General features: G+C 33.0%; 1 long non-coding RNA gene across 2 annotated transcripts; it reads left to right on the top strand.

Annotated features, from left to right (window-relative positions):
* Positions 4,116 to 6,513, top strand: LOC109820341. Of its 2 annotated transcripts, none has more exons than XR_002241816.1 (4): positions 4,116 to 4,291; positions 5,020 to 5,229; positions 5,774 to 5,858; positions 6,131 to 6,513. It is a non-coding gene; the product is annotated as an uncharacterized LOC109820341 (long non-coding RNA). The 2 variants fall into 2 exon arrangements; XR_002241815.1 differs by having other exon boundaries at positions 5,033 to 5,229.

Consider the following 6,778-nt stretch of genomic DNA (forward strand, 5'->3'; position numbering starts at 1 on the left):
TTGATCTTCATTGTAGCTCAACTTGGTATACATGCGGATGAAGCTTGAACTTGATCTTTAACTTTGAATTGCAAGGCTTCAACCCGACATTCCGCCAACCTCCATTTGATATGATCGTTATGGCGCAATCCATCCAACCTCCAAGTACGTTGTTTGTCTATAATAAATAAGAAAACATAAATACTAAACAAACAACATTAGTGATAAATTATTTGTTAAACATCATCAAAACAAGAAGGCCAACAGACGGAAGGTCCGAACTCCGTGATCATATTGCTTGTTTGAGTTTGTCTTTGGCGTATTTGTTTTTGCATTCATCTTATATCGCCAATTGTGCATTGCTCATTCATTTCATCCACTATCTTATTTAGATTTTTACCCTTGTGTTGTTTATATATCCTTGCATATATTTCTATCATATAGGATATATCTCATTGTTCATGTTGCTTATCCTAGCTTATATTCTTGTTGTATTTCATACTTGCTAGAATAACTTATTAATTATTTTTAATTGGCATATAATAGGATTAGATTAGCATAAGACCTTAATCACCCCCCTTAGGGTCTAACAATTGGTATCAGAGCTTGGTGCTATTTGATTTAAGGTCTAATCGCCTTGAGTTAAAGATCCAAGTTAGCTTATTGTGCTAATCAAATTTTGAGCTTTATTTGTATCTTGCTTGCCTTTCATATTATGAATATGCATGGTTTAGGTTATGCCAATAATATTGCTCCTAGATTAGATAATTTCCCCTATACCCAATGGTGTGTTAGATTTAAACTTTTTGTTCAATCTAAACACTTTGATTTATGGGAAATTATAAATGATGCTTATATTGTGCCCACTACGGAGAAATCCAAGTGGAATAAGAATGATCATCGTATGCTTACAATGAACAATATTTTGTTAGAATATTTGCTAAATGCTTTTAATTCATCTATGTCTAACAAGTTTGTTCATTTTGATAGTGCTTACAAACTTTGGAAATTTATAGAAGCACATCAAGGGGACTTGGAGGCGATCCAACAAGCTTTGGAGGATAGCTTCATGCACACGGCCACTAGGCGATAGCCCTAGTGAGGTTTGCGAGTTCGAACCCGATAATGATTTATCTAGTGATGAACTTGCTTGTGCTAGTGAAAAATTATTGCATGCCTTTAACAAATTACATAAAGATTTTGTTGATTTACAATGCAAGCATGATAATTTAAAATCCGATCATGAGAAGCTAGTGTCCAAATTTGATGTCATTGAAAATGAAAATACTATGCTTATAGAAAGCAATGACTTATTAAATTTGGAAAATAAAAATTTGATCTCATCTATTGCTAGCCTATCTCATGCTAAGATTGATGCCATGTTAGAAGTAGAGAACATAAAGAATGATACAGCTTCTTTTATAAATAACTATTTATTTATAAATGATTATTTATGTTCTACTTCTAAAAATGCATATGTGCCTAAAAATAAAGATTTGAATCTTATGAAAAATAGTATTTCATCTTTAGATTCAACTTTGAAAATATGCATTAATAATCATAAGAGGCTTATGGACATGTGTGCCAAGACTAAGTCAAAATCATCCACTCATTATGCACACATGTATAGCAAAACTTATAAGTGTTCTATTTGCGGCCGTCAAGGTCATTTAGCTAAGTTTTGTTATGATGCACACAAACATAAGAATTCTAATGCTCCTTGTGCATCTCATGTAGCTTCTTCATCACATACACATGCATATGCTTATCATGCACATCATAAACATACTAATGTGTTTAAATGTAATCTTTGTGGTCGTTTTGGCCATTTGGCAAAATTTTGCTATGATTTGAAAAAGACTTCACATTTGCCAAATGATTTTATTAAGCCACAAAAGTTTAAATGTGATGTTTGTGGTAGGATTGGACATCTTGCTAAATTTTGTTTTGATTTGCAAAATACTCCAAATTTGCAATTTGCTCCAAAAAGACCACATTTGTTTAATGATGTTTCTCATTTGCAAAATAATTTTAAAAGAAAATCTTTATTTGCAAATGATTCCCGTGCACGAGCTAATGGTCCACAAAAACAAATGGATCTCTTTCATTGCACAAATTGCAATCGGAAGGGTCATTTGAATGAATATTGTTTTGACCATGTTAGTGCACCATATATGCCTAAGAGGGTTCATAACCCTAAGGCTTTGAGCTTAAATGATAGGGGTCATGTCCCTAAATCTTTTGGTACCAAGAGTTCTTGGGTACCAAAACAAATTTAAATTTTAAACCAAGAATTTTAGTGTTCATACTTTTTCCTTTCTTGGTTTTAAAATTATGTCTTAAAATATTTTGATTATGAAAATAAATTTATAATTGATAAAATCTTTTGTTTTCATGATTATTTGTTTTGTTTTGATGAGAGGTTTGTACTTATATAACCCTCCGGAGTTATTGGGTGTTTTTTTTTAAATCAATGATGATTTGGTTTTATGTTCTTATATGATTTACTTGTGATTTATGATTTCATTGGTTAATTTGTTTTCATTTGAAAACCTTTTACATTATTTTCATTTTCCTTTTCTTTTGATTTCATAAATCTATTTTTGATCTTTATGTTTTTGTTAATGAGACACTATTTTCATATTGAGATATTTATATGCGTTCTCGTTATCTTTTTGTATGTGAGTGATATTTAGCATATTCATGTATGCTTGCTCACATGTTTTGCCGTGATCTTTATTGCATATATTTTATATGGCATTTTTAGGGGGGGTGCTATTCCCTATTCTATGTTTGTTTTTATACTCACCTATGCTTATTGATAGGGGGAGCTTTCGCTCTCTTAATTCGTTTGTCCCCTTTTTGATGTTGTCAAAGGGGGAGAAATATTGTGAGTATATTCTTTCTTGTTTATATGCATGTGAATTATAATTTATATATTCATTTCCTTTCATGCATATATCCTTTTTGTAAATTGTTTGTCATCATCAAAAAGGGGGAGATTATTGGCCTTCTTGTTTTGATGATGTTTAACAAACAATTTACAACTAATGTTGTTTGTCTGGTATTTGTGTTTTCTTATTTATTATAGACAAACAACGTAGTTGGAGGATGGATGGAATTAAGCCTACATGATCATATCAAGAGGAGGTTGGCGGAATTGTGGAGTGAAGCATCGTACAATTCAAGTTCAAGATTCAAGTTTAGCTTCATCCGCAACGTGTACCAAGTTGAGCTACAATGAAGATCAAGATCAAGCTTGGGTAATTTAGTTTAGGATTTATATTATGTGTGTTAAGTACGTTAAGCTCAATATCTATACACATACATAAGTTTTGGTTTCTATGCATATATATAGTTTTATATATATACATACATATGTTTTGGGTTTTCATGTTTATAAATATGAAATCACATATTTCATATTTACTATTGTGTTTTCGAAAACATTGCATAGAATATGTAATTTTATAAAAATATTATATTCTTAGTTTTTGGACTTAACAATAATCATATACATACTTTATTAAACCTATATAATCATTGTGCAAAGTCTCAAAACATGGTTTAGCCAAAATGTCAAAATTCACATGTTTCCATTTTCGTGTTTTGGACTATTTTGCAAAATGATGATTTTTCACAAATGGGAAATGAAATTTGGAAAATTCTTTTTGTAACATGTTTGTTTTCATGTTTAAATACTTTTCCCAAAGTTTTATTATTTTTGGACTTCATTTGTTACTTTTAACATATTTTCTAAAGTGTCAAAATTAGCTTCCAAAAACTGTTTTTCTGTCATATCTGTTTTCGGTCGACCGACCTAGGGGTGGCAATTTTGACCCGACCATCAACCCGACCCCGACCCGACCCGTTTATAATGGGTATGGGTTGAGTTATATGGTTGGGTCATAAATGGGTCAACCCGAATTTACCCATTATTAAGATGGGTAAATTCGGGTTGTAGCCACTGACCCATATAACAAAAGTCCCGACCCGTATAACAACACAAAGAAAACCACGAAGAGAACCCTAGATCCCATCACGAAGCTCAATCGCGATGGCCCTAGATCCCATCACGAAGCTCGAGCGTGAGCGGCGCGAGCGGTGAGCGGCGGCCAGCGGCGGCAGCGCGGCGAGGTCGAGCGGCGATCGGAGGCAAGCGGCGATCGGCGATTTTGAGGTATACTGGATTTTGAGCAAAGGTCCTCCTCCCTCTCTCCGATCGAGCCATAGTTCCTCCTCCCTCTCTCCGATCAAGCCCTCCTCCCTCTCTCCGATCGAGCAAAGTTCCTCTTGGTCACTGGATTTTGAGGTATACTCTTAGCTGGTGCTTTTTTATCATGCCTTCTATCAATTTTGGGATTTTATTACAAATTGGGTACGTAAGGAGTCATGTTTCTATTTTGCTTGAAGTTGTGACAAAATTTAGTGAAATAATTGGGCATTTGAGTCATGATGATTTACAAGATTTACTGTCATCAATCCAATTGGATGCCTGCAGAGGTTTTTATATGCTATGTGCAGATGAGATGACAAAATGCTGGTTAGGAGAAGCATTGGGATTATTCTTCAAGTACCTGTATGCTTTTGAGTATGATACCATGCATATTTAAATACAACAAATTATCGTCACAAGTCATAATCATATAAAAATGGAATTCCTAGTCATAACTTAACCAGAAACAGTCCAATCTGCATATAGAGTTCTCGTTCAAAGTTCTTTTTCATTTTCAGATTTTGTAATTTTAGGCATTTCCTATTAAGTATTAACTGAAAGCTGCAAAATACTTAGAGAAGTTTATAAAATAAGAGTCTGTCTGATTTTTGTTAGTGAATGCTAGTTTATTGTGGTAGAATGAATCTTCAGCATATCTTTAGTCATCATTTTCATTAGCTAGCATCTATTGCTAGCACTTTGCAAGTGTTTTCCATATCTTTAGTCATCATTTTCATTAGCTAGCATCTATTGCTAGCACTTTGCAAGTGTTTTCCATATCTTTAGTCATCACTTTGCAAATGTTTATATATCATTTTCATTAGCGATAATTTGTAGAGTTTTGCTATCATGGGCTATATGGACACAATTCTACGGAGCTTAAGAATGTGAAAGACAAGCTTTTCTCTCTCTTCAATGAGTACTCGAGCAATACGGATGGTGATAGAAGAAGGAACTTGAAGAAATCAAGCAATGAGGGAACTTCTCGTGTGTATGATGACACATTTGATCAAGATTGCATTGATATCTTGAGGGTAATTTCTTTCTCAAGCAATTAGTTTATCTCTTAGTTTTTATTGTTTTTGCATGTATTTATATGCAATTAGTTTATCTCTTAGTTTTTATTGTTTTTGCATGTATTTATATCTTGTATGTGTATAATTTCTTGTCATACTCTACTTTTTTTAGTGTCATTGTCATTGATTAAATCATTGATTTCCAAAATGATACTTATACAATGTAATCTATATAACAGAATGTGATATATTTTGGAATCTTTCTATTTGTGAATGTTATTTTCATTCTCTGTAGAAGTAGATAAACTATATGTTTCATTTTTTTTACTGTTGCAAGTGTTTGACTTCAAATTGTTGGAAATCAATGGAAATGTGAAAACAAGTTGTTCCAAGTCATGGTTCTCTATAGACCAGTGTTTGACTTACAAGTATCTCATACAAATAATAATTAAGCCCTTTCTCATATTTGTGAATGTTATTTTCATTCTCTGTAGAAGTAGATAAACTATATGTTTCTATTTGTGAATGATATTTATTCTCTCATATTTTTTTTTATATTTAGGAATTCGACTCGTTTGCAATTAGATATTGGAGAATGTATGCCAACACAAGTATGAACCTCTCATACTGTGATGCGGTAGCTGAAGGTAAGAACTTGTTTCACTAAATGTGTTTAGCTTTTTTTTCCCTCATCCAATGCACACATTGTTTCGTTAAAGAAAACCTGACACTCAACATTGCTGCTGTATCCTGTACTCGGTTTGTAATCATTAAGCTTACTTCAACTTTCTCAACTGGTTTTAAATTTGAGTATCATGAATGCAAGACTAAACTACCTTTGTCAAATCATTTTAAATTTGTCAAATCATTTTATTGTTCTAATCTAAATATAATTAAGCCCTTTCTCGTTTGTTGACAGAGAAGCAGCTAGGGGGTGACCTTCAAATGCATGAGAGATGATGTCATTACTTATAAACATGGTTGTTGCTGCTAAGCAGCTGCGCAAGGAGTTGAGCAGTGCCAAATGAACAAATAGAGAGAGAAATGTTTATTTTGTTGCCTATTTTAATAACTTGGGATTCTGTTATGTTGATTGGTATTTTAGATTTGTTGAGGGAAGTGTAAGAGGATATTTAGAGTGAGTACTTGTTTTCATTGAGAGTAAGCTAAGTTTCTGTAGGCATATATGCTTTGATTGTTTTTTTATTTAGGTAATGTATGGATGCTAGTGATGATTATATAGAGAGCTATGATTGTTTTTTTTTATTTAGGTAATGTATGGATGCTAGTGATGCTTTTTAATGTACGGATGCTAGTGGTAATGTATGGTTTTGAGCATTACTGAAATTTTTATATAGAGAGCTCTAATTGTTTTTTATATTTAGGTAATGTATGGATGCTAGTGGTTGGAAAATTTGAACAATATATGTCCATTGTTAGAAGTTTGATAAACGGGTTATTCGGGTTATATGGGTCGGGTCGGGTAACCCGTTTAATAAACGGGTCGGACCACATTGACCCATTTATTAAACGGGTCGGGTCGGGTCACACTTATATGGGTCGGGTC

The sequence above is a fragment of the Asparagus officinalis genome, chromosome 8, assembly GCF_001876935.1.
Source record: "Asparagus officinalis chromosome 8, Aspof.V1, whole genome shotgun sequence".
NCBI lineage: Eukaryota > Viridiplantae > Streptophyta > Magnoliopsida > Asparagales > Asparagaceae > Asparagus > Asparagus officinalis.